The sequence below is a fragment of the Lycorma delicatula genome, chromosome 3 (genome assembly GCF_047948215.1).
Source record: "Lycorma delicatula isolate Av1 chromosome 3, ASM4794821v1, whole genome shotgun sequence".
In the NCBI taxonomy this organism is placed as follows: domain Eukaryota; kingdom Metazoa; phylum Arthropoda; class Insecta; order Hemiptera; family Fulgoridae; genus Lycorma; species Lycorma delicatula.
Window position 1 is genome coordinate 99,172,689 of NC_134457.1, and position 25,083 is coordinate 99,197,771.

Below are 25,083 nucleotides of genomic sequence, written 5' to 3' on the forward strand. Positions count from 1 at the left end.
CCCCCATACATAGAATTAATCTGACTAAGATTGGTCAAAATCGGTTCAGTAGTTTTGGAGATATAAGGTTTTTTCGTGTGATCGAAAAAATACACGTACATACCAAGATCCGGAAAATTTCAATCCGGTTTTTTTGGTTTCTTAGGTGTCGAAACGTCAAACAAGATCCGGTGAAAACCGTATGCCGAAATTATACCTATTAAATACTTTCTCTTCTAAAGCTATAGTTCTGCTATAGCGCTAGACGGGAATGTAAAAGTCCTACTATAAAATTTTGTTCGAGTTTCGTTGAACACGTTAATTGTCTTTAATAAGACCATAACCATTATATATATATATATATTATATATACATATACTTATATACACATAATATTTTCTTTATGTATATACTGGCTTGGTTATGTATTGGTAACCAGTTGCTTTTTTATCGTTTTTTTTATATTAACGGATATTTATGGAAATGATTGTTTAAATCACTTTTTACTTCCATTAATATTTTATTATATTTTTAAGTTCAGTTTTTAGTATTTTATTATTTTATAAATAAAAAACGAAACCCTATATAATATCTGTTTTCCAAGGAAAAGGTATTAGCAAGGAGAAGATACTCAGCATGCACAAGTTGTGTGTGTTTTTATTTGTTTATGTTTTTTTGCGTGCTTATTATTACATTTATTGTTATGATTGCAAGTATTATAAACATATATATTCCCCCCTCTTTTTGTGCATTTGGCTGTTAAAATTTAACGTCCATTAACTGTTAGTTTCCTAGTAGAGATCATTTTATTTCCGCTTGCTTATAAAATGTTTCAATTAATGTTCATCTACATAAATATATGAATATTATTATTTCTCTAGTCTTTTATAATATTTTCCTGTTTTTGTTGATCTATAAAAATACTCAACGCAACATTTTCTGTCATATTTATCACGACCTATTATTATTCACAACCCGCTTAACCTAAAGAAGAAAATACAATGTAGCTAGACTAAGTCAATGAGCCCATTGACTTACATCGATGTTTGAATTCTTAATTACAAACAATATGAGATTTACTAGTAGACTGCACTAATTGCAACCAATAAAGAAATGACATTACTTTTTTGTTAGCGTGGTCAACAGTAGTAATTTTTACTGAGATTGAAATAGTACTTTTTTGTTTCAAGACTTTTGACAGATTCGAAAAGAGGTTTGTTTTAATTGCCGACCGAAAATTTGGCGTCTTTGATGATTCAGTTACATAATTATAATTAAATATGAATAACTAGATTAATTTTTAATACAAAAATAATCATATTTACTTAACAGGAAATGTTTCAACTTTCTTTTTAGCATGCAAATGCAAATAGTAAAAGTTAAGGTCTGTTTGACTATTAAATTTAATAAAAAAGAAAGAAACATTAGTCAAAAACATATTTATTACTTTTACCCACTACGGAACGGTGACGGTATATGCCTTTGTGGTAAGAGGTTTTCTGTGTATGGATGCTGTTACCATTTTCTTCAAAAGCTACTGGACCGATTTTGATGCGGGTTTTTCCATTACATAGGTATCACCTCATTGCATTACAAAAGTATCACCTCAGAGAGGGTTTTTAGATTAATTTTATGGTTATAAGCTGCCAGGGGGCGTTGCAGTAGAAATATATTTTTCAGAACGTCTTTTGAATGTTTCTAAGTCTTTGTAATTGCCGGCCTGCGTGACGCGAGTGGTAGCGTCTCGGCTTTTCATTCGGAGATACCGGGTTCGAATCCCGGTCAGACATTACATTTTTACACGCTACAAAAATTATCATTCATCTCATCCTCTGAAGTAATACTTAACGGTGGTCCAGGAGGTTAAAAAAAAGATTGTAATTTTAATATTTTAATATTTAATTATCCTCTTTAATTATCCAATTTAATTTCGTTGTGGATATTCTAAAATTAAAAACAACGTGGAATTTCCTTAATTTTGAAAGGTTTTGGTTGGAAATTTCAATCACAAGAAATTTTATTCAACGGGCTAATAATTCTTAAGATTAGTGTAATTACGTATCTAGTAACATTAAGAAATGACTGGTCGATGATGGTAATTGACCCAAGTGCAGTTCCTTTTTGTGTTACCTTGGTGCCAAAACTTAAAAAAAAAAAGAGCAAATGCGTAGATGTAAGGAGTTCTAAAAAGAATTAGTAATTTTTTGAATAAGCTAAGTGTTATAATATATACATTTTTCATCATATAAATATTTTGTATTAGAATTTTCATTCATTACTTGTTCGCGTTAGTTGCCGTTTCTAAATAATTATGTGACCTGGCATCTGGCACACGTAATTTCCAAAAAAAGCACAGCTATTTTCAAAAATGACAAACATTCTATACCAGGCATATTACGGAAATTGAGGAGTGAACAAGTGTTTTCTTTCTTAGACCAGCTGAATATACTGATGCGTATTAGGATGCCAAGCTCACTAACATCAACTCATATTTATCAATATAAATGGCAGATTTTCTCTATTTGTCACAGAAAATTTCCGCCGTATAATGAATATTATTACTCTCAAAGAGAAAAAATTTTAAAGCCTGAAACAAATAGTTTTAAAAATAAATCAATGTATCATTTTGTGTCAGTAAAAAACACAGTTTATAAATTACTTCTAATTTATAGACATAATTCTTGTGGTATTTATCACGTTTTGTATTCGGCACGTAATCAGAAAAACTAACACTCGGTAGATAATATTTACGATCAAAAGACAGCTTATTTATTCAAATTAATTAAAATACTTTTCCATTTACTCAATTTTATGAATCCTCCTCCGATCATTCACCTGTTCTATTGACCGTTAGCTGGACGGTTATAAAGAAGAAGAAATCCACAGTACTGTATACATGGACTGGAAGTCCTGTTGAAGCTAGTTTGAAAAGACGGGCTGCCTAGAGAAGTTCTTTTGATATGCCCAAATGACAACGATGAAGCGACTCGGTGACTGACCTTGACTATGCAGGAGGAACTTGACGCTTGATTCCCGAGGGGAAGCATAGTGGTCGGGAAGGAACAGACTATCCGAGAGAAGTAATTAATCTTATTATCACTAAAAGAAGCTTTCCGAGAAAATAGCAATTATCTGAAGGCCTGAAGATAGGATTGCTATAAACAGATGTGCTCGTAAGTTAAAAAAGCTGATAAAGATTATCAAGAATGAGATTCAAACACTTTATGAAAAGTCTTTCCCCTTAGAATATAGATAACCATTCGTTGTGGAAGGTCACGAGAAGACGTTTTTAAAATACATGGTTTGCGAAGGACAAGGAGATCCACGATTATTTATGGATGCCATCTATTTGTGAAGAAACTTGCTGAATAAGCTCAATATATTAAGCATAACACGCATGAAAACCATCCGTATGTTAATCGATTTGATAACAGTGAGGATGTGAGAAGACTGGAAAGGTTGCATGTATTAGATCTTTAGACTTGTGCAGTAAATATTTCCTTTTCTTTGTTTTATTGACAATTTAATTGTGTTTATCCTTTTTTTCTATGTTCCGTTATATACTGATATATGTGTACTTAGCTATGGACTTTGTGTGCATTGTTAGTTATATTTTATTGGTTGTACTTTTAATTGTATTATTCTTTGTTCAGACTTTTATTGTATTGGAGGTATCACTGAATTCTTCTCGTTCACGTCATTATTGAATTATACCGATTTACTTATAGTTTCGTTATTTGGGAAGCTAATTGTGGATAAATCAGTATAACAAAACAAAAGAAAAAAATTACTTTTTAAGCAGATATCTCTGCTTAATACATAAATTATTATTTTATTGTAATACATAAATTAAAAGCGTATTTCACTTTTAGTTGTAGGGAAAGATATTTTGCACTTCAGTCTTTGAAATAAATTCGTACTGATCTCGGAAATTTCCCAAGATAAAAAATGAAAAATAAGTATTTTTAAAATTAATTTTACATTACATTAAATTAATATTACCAATAAATATATCATTACTATACAATAATTTGCTAATAAAATTTTATATCTAATTATGGAGTGATAAAATCATCTGTTTGTATTAATTATAAATATTATTAATACAAATAATTAAGTTGCAGTTGTGATTTGTAAAATGAAATGATATTAATTAGATTTAAATATAATAATTATTATAGGAATACTGAAATAAACATGTTTACATAGATTTTTTAATTTCTTATTTTTATTTATCCTTCTTTTAAGATATAAATTACATTCCAAGAGTAGATTGATGTATTTTAATGAAATTCATCAATTCTTAATACTCATATTCAATGTACGTTCTTTATAAAAAGTTAAATAGTGGGCCACTAATTTGAATTTATGAATCACGGTAATTTTTGCATCTATCAAATATTGTTTATGTAACATCTAAAATACTTTCTTTTGAAACGATTGCAAATAACCATGGTGCAGTGAAAATCGCTGCTCCTTGATGATGATCCAGTTCTAAAACGGAAAAAGCGATGCTAAATTTTAAACAAGTTTTCGTTTTCTTTACTATGAAAAGAAAATAAATTTTAATAATAAATTTGTAATAAACAATAAATGCTTATAAAGATTCGTTTTCATTACGGAATTAAGTGACAAAAATATGTTCTAGTATTGGTGATGAACGCTTTGAGATTTATATGCGAGATTGAAGTTATAGAGAATAAGTGTAGAATACTGCAGGGCTGTAGAAACATTAAAGAAACTGCAATAGGAATCTTCGAAAATGTTCTAAATTGTACATTTCAAGTAATAAATTACACGTCCAAATCGTCATTTCTAATAGACTTAAAATTTTGACACTATAAAATTCTAAAATAAAAAAAATTTATAAAAAGGAGTCAGTTCTTATATTTTAAAATTAAGAACGTTTTATTATAAACTAGACGGTCGGGGCTCTGCCCCCTGAACCATCGACGCGTTCGTATTCTCATGTTTGTGAGAATGTTAAATATTTTGGAGAAATTTTTTAAGAAAAGATTCTAGTGTGTAGAGAGTATTTTTCTGAACATTTTGATGTTTTTATTTTAAAAACAGGCTTAAGGAGCGAATAGAAATAGAATTTAATAGTTTTTAATAGACATGTAATGTTTAACGCTAGCCATATTGATGACAGGGAGCTGGCTTCGGGACGCCGCCTTCTTCGTTTAGTCTTGTGTATGGTTATGTGAGGTTGGTTAGTTTCCAGTACAGCTGCTGCTGTTGGCCCAGAGCGGACCACGTGATGTACCGGCCGGATGCGCGCAAACGACTCTTTTTTGCTAAATAAAGAATCCTTTTCTACTGCTAAATTTTAACTAATAATTCTATTATTTGTTAATAAAATTAATAAATAAAAATAAAAATAATCTACGCATCGCAATTAAATTAAATAATCTGTAAATTAATTGACAACGGACTGCTTCTAGCGGGAGAGAGAGTCGCCGTGCGCAGCCGCCCGGTAAACCACAATTGGTCCGCTGTGCGCCAATAGCAGCTAAAATAAAAATGTGAAAACGCACGACAAACAAACGAAAACTCACGCACCATTCTTTTTTATGGAAAAGATACACAGATATGCTAACATTCAGGTTAGAATGTAAAAGAAGTTGGAGAGAATATACATTAAGAAAAGAATATTGCAACATGACAAAATTTAAATGAGTCCTCATTGCTTGATAAAAAAAACTATCTATTTAAAAATTTATTTATTTATTGAATTTTTTTAATTCAGTTTATTACAGATTAATATCTAGAAATAAATTATTTCTAATTCCTAATTTTTGAAATTATAGATATGATACGGTATAAATAGAACTATTCGACTTCATTTTGTCGATAAAGCTACAAAAATAATGACACATCTAATCTTAAATATTTTACATTGCATAACCAAACTCAGAGGAAAAGTTAAAATGATAACCAATTGGCCTACATTTAAAAGTAAATAAATTTAAAAATAACAATATTATTATGTCATATACATTAATTCAATATACCAACTATAAAAAAATTATCATTTTTTTATAAGTAAACAAATATAACAAAATACTTACGTTACATTATTTAATGATTAAAGTCACAATAGTTAAGATATAATAAAAAAGATCTAGCTCTCATACCGAAAAGATGTCGCCTACGTTATCACCACTGGGTGTGTGCGTTTGTCAAAATCAAACAACCAAAATAACGAAATTTTCCTAATAAAGGAATTGAAAAAGAGAAGTTAATTACCAAGGGAAAGAAAGTAAAATTCATTACTAAATAACTTCATTGAATCTTTTTAAAATGTATTTAAAACAGGTAATATCATTTATATTACCTTTATAGATTAAAAACTGTTTGCTAAATTGTTTGTTAAAAACTGTTTGCTCCTCGAAAAATTCTGTAGCCAACCACAGCGATTAGTTGTTATTTTTTCATCAAGTTATTTTTTAAGCACATTTTTAAGGCAACATCGTGAAAAAAACTTTGTCATTCGCGCAGAATAATAATTTTTCTTTACATCCGGAAACTTTCATTTATATCATTGAAGGAACGTCGATTTTATATTTGAAGCAATTCACTTTCCTTTTATTATTATTATTTTTTTTTTCTTTTTATAACGACTAATGGAATTTTCACTAGAGATATTAAATTATTTTTTGCTACTGTATTTTACAGTAGCAAAAATTGTAGCAATGTTTTATAAACATTGTATGTTTAAGTGGATGTAGTGGTATGTAAAAGTTGAATAATGTTTTTGAATGTACGTCAATTTAAAAAGCTTAATATTATTAGCAAAATATTATGCGTTGTTGGTTACCTTATGAATATATAAATATAATTTTAATAATTATAATCTCTTGTTCTGTTTTCAAATAAATTATCATTGGCTTTATCGTGAGATTATGTTTTTGTTTTAACGTTATTACTCATATTTATAAATGAAAATTATATTTTTAATACATTAAAAATTAATGTTTGGATATGACCTATATTTTATAAAAAAGAAAACTAGAGTGTTTCGTACTGGCTTTTAGAGAAAGAGAATGGTGTGAGGTAATACGTTGACTGTACTGGGACTGTACCTCTCCGATTCTGAATCGGTGTCAGATAACTCCAATTAAAAAGCACGCGGGTAACAAGGAAACACGAGCCCACTAGGAACAGTTCCATCTGTCTTGTCGTTCGTTACCTCGAATCCACACCAGTACAATGCTCGTTCAGGTACCAACGATTGCGCATTGATGCCGTATTTCGTCTTTATTTGTATTTATAAATCACAAAGTTAACTATCATCTTAGTTATAATGATCTGCATTGGAATAAATAAATCGTATCTATTCATAAGTAATATAAAATATTATTTTATTTAACTATCTTGCATATTATATTTTAAGCGTTAAAAAATATATATATATATATTGAATATCTTTTGTTGTATAGTGATAAGTTTTTCTTTTTAAAGCGGCAAGTAGAGTACAACTTTCCTGATTTTGTATAGGAAACTCAAGATATTAGAAAAAAATAAATAAATAAAATATTTATTGGCTTTAATATATTACACATAGAAGTCACATCATCAAGGAATATGAGTAATAATTGAAATTCATTACCTTCTTTATTTCTTTTGAAATATTCATTATATTATAATTTTAGCATTAATAAATTATACTTTACACCAAAAATTAACTATTAAATTACAATAGTATTGATATAAACCAATCTGACTGAAATTCGTATGTTTGAAATATTCGTGGAAGGGGAAGGTTTTAAGAAATCTTTTTCTTAAATTTAATATTACTTACTTTATAAGTAACAATAATAAATAAATAAAGAAAAAATTTGCCTCTGAAATTTTTATTTATGGTAACCTTACCTTTTTATCTTTCCACCTCCACAGTGGAATTTAAAAAAAAAATTAATAATTTTTATGTTCTCCGTATCTAATAGATTTTAAACGTATACTACAACGCAATTCGGAAATATGAAACATAAACTGAATTTCGTTATCCTTCAATTTTAACGTTTCCACGTTTTGAAAAATACGTTAAAAAAGAGTTAAGCATCTCTAAAACATATTTTATAACATTGCTAACTATTAAATCAAAATAAAATTTGTTAAAGCAAGAATTAATTGTAAAAAACCATCTATCAAAATTTCAATAAATAGGAAAGAAAACAATTTATCCTTCGGACGTTTTAACGAGCTATCAAAATCCTTCATGAATCCTTTTTGAACCTTTACGAAACCTTCATGAATTTGTTTTTCAATTTATCAAATTCAGTGCATCATATGTGCTACAAATTTCAAATTTTATGTCAACTCGTTCCTGAGGTATTAAGCGAAATAATGTTCAACATACTCAAACACATTACATACGATCATAAAAAAAATCCACATATTTTATTAGTTTTTTGTCATATTGGTACGTTTTGTATAATTTTCCGAGTCAAAAAACAAATATATCTTGATAAATTTTACACGTTAGTAATATTTTATGATTATTAGATTCTGTTTTTTTTTTTTTTTGTTCTACACCCATTATATTTACAAACGGCCCCTTAAATGAAACCGTAAGTATGGTAAAACAATCGTTTGATAAGGGGTTCTTAAGGAATTCCCATAATAAATAATTGATAATAATAAGTTCATTATAAAAAATATTTCTGCCAACACTTCATAGTGCATAAAAACAAAATATTAATATAATAAATAAAACAATAAAAAATAAATAAATAGTCATTCCAAAAGAATAAAGTAAATAAGAATATTTACTTAACGCCAAATTAAGATTTGGTGTTGTCATTTATCAAACTGTGTTCATTAGCCCCTAAGTCAAGCACATGGAGACGTTTCAACCTTGAAACTGCTGTTATCAAGCAGATTGATTGCTAAGTGGTTAACGTGATTTTCAAGTCGTTGTTAGTATTTAACGCTGTGCTCTCTCACAATCTTACGAACCATCGGAAGCACCATCGGAAATTCATATTCATGAATTTCATCATCTCGTGTGAGCCATGATGCCTTTGCAATTTCTCTCGTTACTTTGTTCTGGAAGCGTTATATGATATCTATGTTACTATTACTTGCTGTTCCCCACAACTCCACGCCATAAGTCCAGGTTGGTCGTAGGATAACTTTGTAAATCAGAACTTTATTGGACAACGTGAAGCATAGTTTTCTATCAACGTTAAAAAAAAATGTATATAAATGTATGTATATATATAATTTAAAAAAAAACTATGTTGGCTTGTTTATTTTATTCTATTGGCGTTTCAATTTAGAAAACATACTATTCACATTGTAATAATTTTGATGGGCTCTTGCGAAATCCTTTTGTAGCAAATTTTTAATTTTTTCTGACAGATCTGCGACATATGATAATGTAACATAATTCTCACTCTTATTTATTTATTAGGATGGTTGTCTGATATATTATTATAGTGTTTATGAATTGTATTTTAAAATATTTTATTTATGATATTTTCAGGATATTTATTATTTATTAATCGATCTTTTGATTTTTTTAATATATTCTGGTCTCTCTTGGTGGGTTTGTAAATTTTATAACTCTGTTTGCAAGATTCTTGACTACTGATTTTTTTATGTGATATTGGTTGTTTTGAGAGGAAGTTTTTAATATATATATATACTACATATATTATTTATTATTTTTTCAGTGTATTTACTGATATTATTTCATGTTTTACTGATATAATTTATTCTATTCTCTAATTTATTTTATTTGATACAATTCTATTTAAACGATATAATCTATTTAGCGACATAAATTAATTATTTTTTGTCAGCTATTTAGGTTTTATTTAATACTATAGTAAAATTATTGTAATATTTTAAACTGGTAACTTCGAGAAATTAATATTATTTACTTTTAATAAATTATATCGACATATTTGATAAAAAGAGTGACAATAATAAAGTAAAAAATAACAAAATTAACGTAAAATAATTCTCGAAAAATAAATAGATATCCCTTAAATTTCTAAGAAAATTAAACGTTTAAAAGTAAAGACTTTAAACAAATTTCGTTATGAATTTCATTAATCAATAAATGAATTACTGGCCAAAATTATTCTATTTATCTTTAGGATTTATAAATTTCAACATTTTATTTAGTTGACCAGCTTTTACATAACTAAAAACTTATTTGAAACATTCACAGTATTGCCTACTAATAAAATAAATCATTTATAGGGTATTTCATTTTAATCGCCCCAGGCGATAAAATGTATTATTCCCTTATATACATATTTAGTTAATTTATAAAAAAAATGTTTTTTTTTAATTTTAAGCATAATTAATAAAAAAAGAGAAGGAAATTTGCATAAAAATTAGAAATTCGTAAATTTTATAGAAATAAATGAATTTTTTACCTTATAAAAACTTGCTCATTATTATTATTATTATTTTTATTATTATTATTAAGAATTTCAATTTATTTGAAGCGAAAATGTAAGAATTATGACAAAATACGCACACAATGTACACCGTTTTTATTTAGTATTTTTTTTTTAATTGTTTTCAATGCAGTACAATTTGAATGTATCATAATTTTGTTGGTAGACATTCTTTAAGTAATTCAAGTATATTTAAGAGAATTATTTTGTCCATCTTTTAAAAAAACTGCTCCGGTAATTGGCTTCACTATGGCGATCATTTAAAAAAAAAATATGCTATTTAGGATTTTAATATGAGGTAAACAGGAGGGTTTTTGGCACTGAAATATGACATATACTGTTGTTAAAAAACTTGGTTGCGTTTGCTAGCACAGACACACATATTCTTTGTTTTATAATCTCAGTTGAAAAAGAAGTTAAATAAAAAAAGTAAACGCTGTTTTTTTTTTTTTTTTTTTTTTTGAAAGAAAGAGTAATATTTTTTCTATATTCTAGTTAAATACAATACATATTTATTTTTGTAATGATGAATTAGTTCATTAATTAACCACAGAAGCTTTTGAAGCTTGTACATGCGAATATGGAGGTGGAATTTTTTTTTATTTCTCGATATACTGAGAGTAATAGTTTACTAAAATGTCTGATCCATGAGAGTTTTACTTAGAATTTTGTGTTAATTTTTAATTCTCATAAATCAAAGTAAGAGTTTGATTTATAACTTAATAATTCAGTTTTTTAATTCTTATTAAGTCAAAGTAGGAGCTTACTTAATAATTCTTAATAGAACTTTTCTACGAGTTTATTAATAACGCTTATTAATTAACCCTCTTAACTTATCAAGGTATTTTATATTACAGGCGTAAGTTTTTGTGCAGAATTCCATAGAAAAAAAAAATTACTATGTAAGGCTAAATTTAACAAATTTGCAGTTACATTTTTGTTTGAAAACTTTATACGAAATTTTTTTTTTGTTTAATATATAATTATAAAAGCATTCAAATTAAAAAAAAGTAGCTAAAGAAAAACCTGATTTGTAAAATTTTAGAGCCTCTTTGCTATTTTATTTTCTGCCAGTTGGGTAATCAGAACTTCAGAAGGCCTATTTATTTTGGATTAAGTTAAAAACAAAAAGAAAAAAAAAAATTAAATGAATAACTCTATAAACGGTTTTAATATCTTAGAATTATGATGATATGAGGAGATACTGATTAAGAAGTGGTATTTAACGTATATATGCATAAATTAAAAAATTAATACAATTTTAATTTAAAAAAAAATATTTTATTATAATATTTTATAAAATTTGTGATCGAATTTCCTTTTTACATCCTTAGGCTCATCACAAAAATGTGGATTTTAAGTTTTTCCAAGTACCCTGTGAATATTGTCTATGGAGTAAGAAAATCTTTAATTTTTTTATTAAAGAGCAATTTTGTTTTAACGCATATGTAATTTATAAACGCAAAACCGTTTTCATTTATATGTTGCTCTCATTCTGAAAAAAAAAAGTTTCATGATGTCCCGAGATATTATGAGTGGGATGGGCGCTGGCTCTCTGGAAGGGGTTGTTATGGAGCGCAGCTATTTGTGTAATTTTGTAATTTCTCTACGGGTAATATCTGTTATACTAACCTTTTCGTTCCTTACCCTTAATTCCTTCTACTTTTATTCTAGGTCCTGTAGGTGTCAGAACCGTACTAGGTCCGTGATGATGCAGTTTAGCACATTTACTGCATCACTGTGATCTGGTGGCCTCCTGTAGACCAAATCGGGAAGTCTGTTTCCTGTCTGATTGTTAAAAAATAAGCCTAATGACTAAAGTACCTATCGGATGATAAAACTGGGCCTCCTATTTCTTCTGAAATATACGGTTTGTCTGATAATTCAACATCTATTTTCAATTGCATCCTAAGCGATATGTGTATAAATTTTATTTGTATTTGGCTATGAAAGCTTAAGAACACTTATTATCATTGCAAACAACCCCGCTTAGAATCAAAATAAGCAACACCATTGTTAATATTTTTCTGTAAACGTTTTAGCACATTATTCACGGCTATTCTTAAGAAATCGTGGGTTATTGTGCTTAAAACGTCATGAATTCTTTCCTCGAGTTCATTAAGAGTTCTTGGAGGAGTCGTTTAAACTTTCTCTTTGGCTTAATTCCACCAGCAAAGTCACAAGATGTCAGGTCAAAGCTTCTAGCAGACCACTCTGTTAGTTCACGACGGTTCTCCATCTTCCTGGAAACTGAATGTTCAGTCAGTCGCGAACAAGAGCAAAGTGTGGAGGGGCACCCTCCTGCATAAATATGAGCTCTGCGGTGTTATCCCACTGAATAATGATCGGCAACGCAAGCCATAAGCATGTCATTATCATTTGTAGCTTCCACTGGTGTTCCATAGAAGATAAAGACTCATACATACATTGGTTGATGTTATTCCACACCACATTGTTACTTTTTGACATGACTGCATATTTTCAACGGTAGCACCTGATCAGCATTACTTTAATAGTGACAGTTATGCCTGTTAATAAAATCACCGATATGGAAAATTGCCTATCAGCCGTAAAATATTAATAAACAAATTAGGATTATCTTCCTTCCATCCTAACATGATTTCTGAAAATTTCGTACGATGGTAGCAGTCTTGGGGAAAGAATTTCTGGTCGAAATGAGACATCAGGAATGGAAATTCAGATATTTATTTAAAACAGTGTGAGTGGTGTAGCGTGTTATCCTGCTTTCTCTGAATTGACTTTTTAGGGTTTTTTTCAAACATATTTCGTACTTGGTTATCATTTTCTTCAGACCGTGAAGTTGATAATTAACCAGAACGTGGCAAATCCAATACAAAATCAGTTGTCATTAATTTACAGTGACAGGTTCTAATGATTTTAAATTAAGTGTTGGATTTTTATCATTCTCAGCTCTCCAACAACTGGACCTGAACTACTGATTCCCATACTTCGTACATTGTGTCGATTTTTGCTCTTCCTTCTTTGCTAGAAACTGGAGACATTTTTAGTTACCTGAAGCATTAACGGTAAGGAATAAGCTTCCTTTCAACGGTAGCATCTGATCAGCATTACTCCAACAGTGACAGTTATGCCTATTAATAAAATCACCGATATGTAAAATTGCCTCATCAGCCCATAAATTGTTAATTAAAGTGTTTATAAGATAATTGTGAGGATTATAAAAAAAAAAACTGTTTCATTACACGTGTGTTAAAATGTCTAAAGAAGATATTGATTTTTTTTTTTACTGAAAAAAAGTGCAATAATTGTTCAAATACAAGACGTAGAAGTATGATTACTAAATCATCAGCAGAAGAAGGAAGAGCAGATATTTTCGATATTGTGCATGTTGAAGATGTTGCTAAAGATAGAAAGAGAATTGGCTGCTAAAAAGAGAGTTGGCTGCTAAAAAAATTGAAAATAGAATTATATTTAAAAAAAATAAAGCTGTTAACATACAGAATTTTTTTGAATTGTTTTGTATCAAGGAAATAAATCGATCAACATACAAAAATTTTTATTTGGGTGTCTGAATAAAATTGAAACCTTAAATAATGATAATGATTCGCTGAAATTTGAAGTTAAATTGCTGCAAAAAACTCGATGTTATGTAGAAGATCAAATTCTGTTTAAATTCATAATTTTACGTCGTGAGGTGTTGTCAAGAGGACCGGGGAAGCAAATGGATTTAAGGTAGGTGATAATCAGATAACTGATATTTATCATACACTCACTCCAAAATCTGTTGTTCAATCAAAACAACTCAATATTCAGCGTAGTATAATTATTAAGTTTGTAAGAACAAGTGACAAAACAGGTAATTCTTCAACAGAGGCGGGTGAAGAGTTGCCAAGAAACATGGGGTTTTCACAAACATTACCTGCGTATGTAAATGAGAGCTTTACTGCTATGAGAAAGAAAAGTTAAGGAAATTAAAAGAGAAAAAGGTCTACAAGTATCTGTGGATGTCAGAAGAAAGGATATTACTAGAAAGGAGAATGATTGCCAAATAATTAAGATTAGAACTCAAGTCAATCTGAATAAGCCGCAGCAAAATAATGATTAAATAAACGTTCTGTTTAACCATTTAAAAATTTGTCTCTTATTATTTTTATATTGGTAATATTAATCTTAATGTTTAATTTTAATTTATGACTGCATTTTTGGATGAGCATAATGGTATAATTCATTTTCTTAGTTCAAAAAAATTCTTCATTAATAATAGTGAGATGTATTTTACACATACAAATTTTAGTACTTTACAGTAAGATTTTGATCAATTTATAATTTTTCTTAATTCACAGAACAAGCTTCAAGACATCACTTTTTTACCAGAGATAAGGATTTATTATGAAAAAACGAGTTTCTATTCAATAGATATAATTACAATACCTATTTTTAAATGTAATATATAAAGCTGGTGGAGTTATAATTTATGCTAATAAAAAAATACAATGTTTTGCGATTTCATATGAGTCAGAAATAGCAGATTTGTTTCTACTGTTAATAGTAAAATAATATTATTTATTTTATCTATATATAAATCTAATTTTGTGTCTGAAGATAATTTGTTGGTGAATTTCAATGCAGTTTACGAGTAGATAATTAGCAAAGTTAAAATTTAATTTTAGTCGGTAATTAGACTATGTGTTAGACTATGTGCATTGAAATAAACATTCTATAAATAGAAAATTTATAATGGATTCAAACAATTAATTAATAAAGTAACTAGAGATAGTATAAAATACATCCCGTCCTGTATTGATCACATTTTTTTTTTGAACCTATGTTCTGCTGAAGCTTTTGATGCTGATATAACTGATCAAAAGTAAATAATGAGCGATTTTTAATATCCACATGATAATTTTTTTTCTTAAAGCAGTAATAATATTTTTTTTTTAAAAGCAGGGTTGCCATTCTCCTCTACATCTCGCCATTTACATCCACACGTGTGCCCAAACACACGTTTGGAAACACAGGTTAGAACATGTAATGGGGGAAAACTGCGCAAGCAGAACAGTCGTAAACCTTTGTATGGTGTACGAATTCAGTTTATCAAGTAGTAGAATAAATAAAAAATAAACATAGAGCATGTAAGGAAGGAAAATAAAACGTAGAAATAAAATACAAAACGTAAAACAAGACACAAATTATTTTGATTCATTAGCTGAAGATAACATTAATGAAGCCTCCGTAACTGCGTTTTAAAGTGCCGTTTTTTCTATTCTGAAAAATGACAATAATGTTGAGTTCGATGCAAGAAGACAAAATTTTAAACCAGCAAATAATTATCGTTTATCCAAACCCAGAAATGAAATATTTAAAAGGAATTTTTTCTTTTCGCTCCTAAGACTTATAAATGCCATATTTTATTAAGGAAAATAAACCAATGAGTAAATTTCTGCATTATTCAAAATAATGGTTACTTAAATTTGTTGATGTTGAAATCTTTTTGAATTAAAGTGCGAATAAATTCTTTCTTATTGTTTACCTAAATTAACGTAACATGTTTTTTTTCCCAAATTAATGAATGAGTCCAAATACAACCTTTTAAGTTGTAATTAGTAATTTGAAGCCAACACCCGATGGCTGTATTTTCAAGCTGCAGAGCAGTATTTTTCTGTTTTTGCATTTGAGGCCCCTAATTTTATAAATGTTAAATAGTAAATATTTTCTTCTGACCATTTCAGTTTTTATGGAACACATGTATTACGCAAAAAACGTACCTTTTTATTTATATATTCTTCATTTGGCATTAATTATTTGTGATATAAATAATTTTTTTTTTTTTTTTTTTTGTTACACATTTGAAACTTTTATTTATGCACAAGTATGTAAACTTTATTATTCATTAAATTTGCACATTATTCCTTTTTTATAGAATACTAACTGTGAGGTATAATTTTTGTACCGGTAATTCATACATAAATAAAACAAAATGTAATTAATATGTAAATAAAATTTTCATTCAATGCGGGAAATTGCATACCATGTTTATAATTCTTTTTTTAAAAGTTTTTTTACTATTTATCAGTATCAGATAAAAATACATAACGTTAAAATTTTCCGGACAAGTTTCTTATTAGTTAAATAAAAACCTCTTATTTTGAACCGGTAAGAGAAATAAATCAATGACAGAAGTGCTAATCAATTACGTGCTATCGGCAGTATCCCATAGATAATGTACATTTTTAATCATTATTTTTTATTAATTAAATGTAATTATCTCAGTGAACATGACATAAAAGGAACAAACTGTATATATAGAATCAGAACGCCATTCTGCAACAGAAAAGGTTTAAAGGATAAAAATAATATGCCTCCAGGTTCATCTTACTCTTTTAAAGAATAAATGAACCTATCTGAAATAAAACAAGGAGTATTAGTAAGAAAACGGTAGGGTAATTTCTAGCTTATGGTAAGAAAACGAAACGATCTAGCTAACTTGTCTACCTTTTTATATTAAATTTATAGAATTTAAATTTAAAAAGTTTAATTTGGACTCAGGTTATTAACTATTTTGAGTTTAAATTACGGATGTCAATTAGTTTGCACACCATACATAAATGCATGTATGCAATAGAATTGTATACGAATGTCGTTCTAATATTTAGTTCGACTTCATTGTTTCCATTTTTATTAAAGTAAACGTAGAGTATCGATTTAGGTACGAGTTTAAATTAAACCAAATTTTTATTTTAATTTGAATAATGTAATTAAATCATATTAAAGTACAGGATATGAAGATAAATTATTTGTAAAAGATAATTAATTATTTGTTCCGTACAAAGACCAAAAAAAGCCTATGAAATTGAAAAATGTATTTTCCTTGACATCTGAGTGAGTAAAATGGTTAACTGCATCAAATCTGATTAATTATTTACTATTATTCTTTCATAAAACGTCCTTGATATTAAAAAAAAACAGTTCATTATTGTTAAGAATCAATATAACTATTAGTAAAAAAGGATCTGAGGTATCAGTTTTTTTTTTTTTTAATTTTCAAGTACTTTACGTCAGCAAGTTATTTCAAGTAAAAATCTATCTGGAGAAACCAGTAAATAAAACCGATGATAAATAAACCCTTAAAATATAACCCACCGGGTTGATCTAGTGGTTAACGCGTCTTCCCAAATCAGCTGATTTGTAAGTCAAGAGTTCCAGCGTTCAAGTCCTAGTAAAGCCAGTTATTTTTACACGGATTTGAATGCTAGATCGTGGATACCGGTGTTCTTTGGTGGTTGGGTTTCAATTAACCACACATCTCAGGAATGGTCGAACTGAGAATGTACAAGACTACACTTCATTTACACTCATACATAATATCCTCATTCATCCTCTGAAGAATTATTTAAACGGTAGTTACCGGAGGCTAAACAGGAAAAAGAAAAGGAAAGAAAGAAAAATCCCTTAAAATATAAAGAAAACAGTTTTAGTTCTTGATTTTATTTTAACGTTAGTAGTATTTTTAAAATTTTTTTTAACGTAAAGTTACATTACTTAGGATAATTAAATATCTCGTATAATAACGTTCAAATTGGTATAATAAAATTTCAGATTATATCCAATTAATTTTTTCCCCTGCCTCCTAGGGCCGGATCCGCATTTAAGCATAAACACGGCCCTGTGAGGTGCCATCGCCTTTAACAACAGGGAAGGAGCGCCAGGTCCGGCTATGCCGTTCATATATCCAATTTATCCGATTAATTAATAACGTTACATAATTTGTTAAAAAAGTAAAATATAAACCTTTTTTAATATAATCATGGACCGTATTTAAAAAAGAACCTAATGAAATTCAAATTGAATAATAAAATAATATTGTGATTTAAACGACTGGAAATTTTGGTGTTAATAACGTTTTAAAAGGAGGGAAAAGGGAAACCGATGAAAATTTCTTATCTGAGATGAGCGAATGCATCGAGTTAAGTTGGTTGTCAAATTTTGAAGGCTGGCGCCTGGACGGGTGCACACCCCACTGGGCGGCTACTGGTTTGGAAAATGAAGTGTCATGACCAGTTAAATATTTATTGAACGCGCTACGCCGACGTCACCCATTCCATTACTCCCTCTTCCGTTACAATAAAATATGTAAACGACAGTTTGCCTATTGTTTAAAGCCTGCTGCATTTATTCCATTTCCATTCTTTTACGACTGTTCCTCTTACTAATGTATTTCATATTAAACGGTTTTAATGAGTTAACTAAATTAGCCGCATGACAGCTCCGTATTTTACATTTTCAAACATTGCATTATAAAATATAATTGTTTGAAATATACATATCTGTATTGTATATTCCTACGTATTATAATAGCAGTAATCTAAAAAGCATTTCTTCATTCGGACTGGATTTCCCATCCTTTACCGACTTTTAAATATTTCTATAAAAGAGTAGAAAATATAAATTTATAGCGTAAAAGTTTTATCAGTATTCTAATATTCAGAAAACCTATAATTGTAGAAAATAAATTTTGAAATATACTCGTACTTACTCCTAGTATAAAGTTCATATCACTATCGTTACGAAAACATTATCCTTTATTATAGATAAGTTTAACTATTAATTTAATAATTTATTCCGTAATTAAAATTTTTACGTTCAATTATTCATAAGACAGCAGATATAATTTTTTTATAACCATTAAAAATATAAAATTAAAATAATTAAAAAAAACTAGTTTTTTACAAATTGTCGAAGAAAAAATTTTATCTATATAAAATATTAATGAAAAAAAAATAAATAAATACAATTAATCTTTGAACATTTCTAGCTGAAAGAAAAAAACCTCTTCTACTTACAGTTTATATTTATAAACAATTCTTTAGCGTTCCCTTTTTTTTATTTCTATACCGTATGAGGATTGGTAGTTTGCAGAGGTGGAAAAGTTAAATGGTGTAGTATGTATTGTTAAAATATTTTTTTTCTTTAATTTTATATAATGTAGAGTAATTATAATTCAAATATATTTTTGTTTTCAATCATAATATAAACGATTTATTTATATTATAAATGCTTTTGTATGTTACATATTTTTTTAAATTTTTTAATGTATACTGATGATTATTTAAATTACGTGTAATATAAAGTAGTATTTAAAACGCATATGGTGTAAATATTGTTTCTTTTTTTACTATAAACGAACATTTTCTCTGTAGTTCTACTTCCAAAAATTTATTTTAGCTCTTGAATGTGATTTTTCATAACATAAGGTGAACGTTGTTTTTTATACACTTTTAACTTAATACTAGAATATTTTCTATATTTCGCCTAAAATTCTATTTTCACGAATTCTGTATTTTTATCAGTAAAATGTGTTAGGACATAACTTACCTATCAAATTTGGATGATGTGTCTTCATTATTATGAATATCCCAAGCTTTAACAAAAATGTTTGAGCCACCCATTTTAAATTATTTAATATAAAAGCTTAATCTAATATTTATCAATGTCCTACTGAGTCGAGACGAATCAGAAATACAGAGTTAGTCATTCTGAAGGCCCTTACAACGTGCTCACTTAACGTTGTAATGGCCCTTCCCTTCTAATGGTTTGGGTTTCAGCCCATACCTCTTCTGGTGAAGTAGAAAATATTCATTCATAGTGTTCTGCCCTAATGACAGAACACTATGAAAGGAAGGCACAATTTCTTCTCTTCTTCTTTCCTTTCCTTACTTCTTTGTTTCCGCATATTTTCCCTTTTCCATAATCTCATCCATCATTTGAAATCTCTTCCTTCCTCTTCCTTTCCTTCTATTCACCAAGCATTCTATCGCATTCATAAACACCTCCTTCTCATACAATGTCCTAGCCAGTTCCTTTTCCTATATTCAATAAGATTTAGCATTTTCCTGTTCTTTCGGATTCTCCTTAATACTTCATTTGTTACGTGGTCTTATCATCTGAAATTTATCATTCTGCACCACACCCACATCTCAAAAGCCTCAATTCATTTTCTGCCTGCCTTTTCTAAAGGATCTATATTGTTATTTCTTCGTCTAAATGTATTCGGAAAGATACGAATCCAGCAATTCGCGGCTAATATCATACTCTTAGATTTTTTGATTTCACATGTTGGATGTATGTATCCATCTGATTTGGGATCTACAAAATTTTCGAAGTGATTGATACTAAGATGTCTGAAGTACATGTTAGACAAGTTGAGGAATACCATTATATGATGCCATGTGGACATCAGTATCAGAGAAGAGTGGATATTCTCAATATCGGAGAGTACGTTCTCTGATATTGTTGTTCCTGGCGAAATGGATACTCTTTATCCGGTACAACAATAATGTTCTGTACGTCATAGTGGGAACATTATTTTGATTTACGATATTTGCCTTTAGATGCCAATTTTAGTGTGAACACATACCCGACATAGCATTGGTCTACTTAAACAGTAGTGTCTGGATGTCCGATGTATATTGGGTTCTAAATTTACAAATTAGTACAAACATTTCTTAAAAAGTTCCCCAATCAATTTTTGTGCTGGCGCCCATACGTACTTTTTTAAAGCAATATTTTGTAGTAGTTAATTCTTCACGCCAAATTTATACGAAAAGATTTAGTTTATCTAACGCTATTTTTGATTTCTACAATTACGTGTCTTTCTAAGTTTAATTTAGGATCAAGAAGTAGGAAAGTTATGAACGGTGAATGACCTGAGTTTCACACACCTATTTTTGTTGAATCTCTTTAACTTTTAGAAACCACATTGCATTTTTTTTATTTCGTTTGTCTCGAATCAGTTGAACAAAACGCATTGTGAAGTCGATTGCTGCTGAACATTGAGACTCCTAGTATGGAATAAGTAGTTACTAGCCAATTATTCACTTAGATAAGATAAGGCCTACAATATGTACGAGTATATCTAAAAAATTATATTCTTACGAACAATTTCGTTATTGTAAATAATTGTGGATAAATTTACGTAATCAGTCTAAGTAACGAATTATTAAATAAATTTAAAGTAGGTTAGAAAATTTAGTGGTACAGTAAGTTTAGACTATTACAAAAAGTATAAAAAAGTATATAGGAGTATATATGTTTTTTTTTATATATACTTTCCCTCGAATCTTAAAGGCGTTTTGAGTGGCTGTTTTCTTTCAAAAGATTGTACTCTCTTACGAGCAGTCTATTTTGTAGGCCTAACCATATTTCAGCTTCAAAGAAGTTTCAAAATTAAAAAAATATAATAAAAAATATTTGAAAAGATTGAAACGATCAAAAAAAAAAGAAGAAAAAAAGCTGTTTCTGCTACGTTCTCAATACAATCTTTGAAACTTATTTTTTTAATTCGGTGTCAAATTTTAGAATTAAATTGAAGCCGCATCATATTCAAATAAATTTCGTAATTCGCATCTTGTCTATTTATATTCATTTAAAATTTGGCCCGGACTTAAAAAAAATAGGTTTCAAAAACTTTATTGAGAGATGTAGTCAAAATATAAATTTTTATTTTTCAGTTCAATAATTAAAAAAAAATTGGAGTTGGTTAAAATTTAAAACAAAACTTTATTCAGGTATAAAATGCAGTATAGATAAGAATAGATTAAAAAAAAGCCGGCAATGAATTGCGTTTTTTACCGGCTGCACCGGTTAAGTTATGAAATTCATAAAAGGTTTTTTCGTGTGGGGGTTTCCATGCCCAAGGGGAAGCTTTCGGGTAAAATTAAGTTTTTGAGAAAATAATCCTTAAGTGATAATAAATTAAAAAAGGTTTTTTTTCCAGTTGCTTAAAAAAATACAAAGATACTGTCATAACTGTAAATAAATAAAGCGGTAATTTTCTAGGAAGGGGCAAAATTTATTTTTTAAGAAATATTAAAGAGTAAGGGCTATCAAAATATTAAGATTTTTACATTTTAAATGCAATAGATAACTTGCGAGATTAATTTAATTAAAATTTTTAATTAACAAATTTTTGTAATATTTTGAAGGCCTATTAAATTAGAAAATATAGATGCAAAAAATTCCCATTTCTGAATATAGATGAAATATGGAAAAAAGAAAAATATATAAAATTATTTTTTTGAGAGAAGGTGAAAATTAAATAAAACGGTTTGGTAATGTGTGTTCTTGATAAAAAAAATTTGAATTTTGTAAGAAAAGGTTTTTGGTAAAGTTCCCCCGTAAAGATTTGAAATATTTTTTCGGGAAAAACACTCCCAGTTCTTTATCCATTTTTTGAAAAAAATTTAATACATTCTTTCCCCTAAAGGTTGTTACTGTTTACCGAGTTTTAAAAAAATCGGTCAATGGTGTCCATAGTTGTAAGACCAAATACCAGGTCAACGTATATATGTTGGCCTGGTATTTGGTCGTACATACGCACAAACGTCCGTCTGATAAAATTGACAAAATTTTTGACTTGGGAGCTTTGGAATAATTTTTTTTTGCTCATTATTTATAATTTATTTAAATATATGTATTTTTTGTAAAAAAAAAAAAAATTTCCCCGTAAGGCCAAAAAACCAATTTTTTAAGATATATATTTTTTTTACTGATCTATATACTTTCCCGATGTAGCTATAGTTGATGTAGCAGCATACTTCCGCTATAGCTTGGAAAGTAATCGAGTTATCATAATGGTTGTAATTAATTGTGTAATAATTTTTAATTAATTCCATAATAATTATTCATTCTAATTGTGTTTATATAAATAAAAGCAGGAAATGTTTTTAAAACTGTCGTATAATAAAGAAAAAGTTGTTTTTAATTGTAGTATACTGATAAACAATATAATCTTATCATTATGCTAAAACAAGTATGTTTAAAAAATGTTTTGAAAGTACAGATAAAATTTTAACAACAAAATATTAATAATGATTAATAATAGCTGGTTGAAAAACATATCAAAAATTAGAATAATCATAGTGTGTTATAAAAATGTATTAAACACAGAATGGTCTAAACTACACTTGTAAATTTTAGTAAAAATTTGTTCATACTAAAAATTGAGGATAATGTGAAATTATTTTAATTATTCGAAAATTTTATGTTTTTGTCGATATTAAATAATTTTAATTTTTCTTTTTAATTAGAATTCTGTTAATAAAATGTGATAGATGCTCATATCAATTAATCACAAGGAATTGATAGATTTATTGACAGAATTACTAAGTGGTAATCCGATAATCTATGACAGTAATTTTATTCCAATCGTAAATGCCTGATGTAATTTTAAAATTATTTTTCACTCAAGATATGACAACCGATGTGTTTTAATTTATTACAATCTACAATAATAGCATATTGATCTGATTGTAAGAAACTAGGCTGAATATACTACGAGTAGATTTGAATATATTTTCCTGAAAATCACTAGATGCATTTTCTGTGTTTTTTACGGAATTTATTCTGACGATCTATTATTTGTATTTAAATAATATCATATTAGTTATGCTGACGAAGATTTACAAAATTATAGTCGAAATTATTGACTATTATTTACGGTGACAGATCTCTAGCAACAAAGAAGTTTAAATGAATTTTTTAAAAAATCAATTTTTTTAAAAGTTTTTTTGCTTCTCCTTTCCCAAAATCACCTCACAAGAAATTTTTTTGATTCGTCTACGTTTACTATTTATTTAATGGAAGAAATTCACATAAATTCCACTGAAAAATATACAATCAATAAAATGTTACCTAAGATTTCTTTTATATGGGAGGGGGTGAATTATGATGAAATTTTATTGTAATATTATTGTTAGAGGTTTAAATAAACTAAAAAAAGCTGACGAAAAAGTTTTAATACTTTCCTTACATTGGTTATTTATTCTTATACGTGTAATAGAAAGATGATGCACAAAAATAAACGAAAAAAGTTTAAAAAAATTAAAAATATTGATTTTTTTATACTTTGCTCCCTTAACCCCAATACTACCGCATAGTATTTTTTGGGATCATTTGCATTTCTATGATCCTAGGAAGACATAAAAAAATTCGATTAAAGAATATGCAATAAATGAAAAGCTTTTTCGATTTTTGGAGAAGGAGGGATTTTGAGGCAAAATTTAAAAAAATGATAAGATAAGCATGCATATACTATGTACTGCTTAATATAAAGTGAGGTTATATTTGTTAAATTTTGAGAAATTTTTTTCTTTGTTTCAAAATAAAATTTACAATCAGTTACACTATTACAGAAACCATAAGTAAATGTGATCACATACAATTAAATGTAGAGAGGCTTCCATCGTAGCTCGTTAAAAATTATATACTAATATTCCTATACAGAACATTTAATGTAAGTATACACATAAAGTTAAGTCAGAGTAGTGCCGTTGGTTATTCAACATAATTCAAAAAACAGTCATAAAAATTCATAAACAAGAGAAAGAATGAGAATAAAACTATGTTTAATAATGACAGAATAATAATTAAAATTGAACTAAGTGAAATAAATGTGATAGGTAAAATTAAGTTGATGCATTTCCCCCTCAAATCACATGAGACATTTTGGCCTTCACTGTTGTCTAGAGTTAATAGTTCACGTGGTTGTTTAGCCGCAATCTTATTTTGTTCTGAATCGCTGTATTTCTGCTAAAACATACGGTAAACCCAGGTATTTGTGGATTTCACTGTTTCTTACGAACCAGGGAACCTCTGTGATGCTCCTCAGTAATTTTTTTTGAATCGGTATTTAATTTTGAGTAAATTT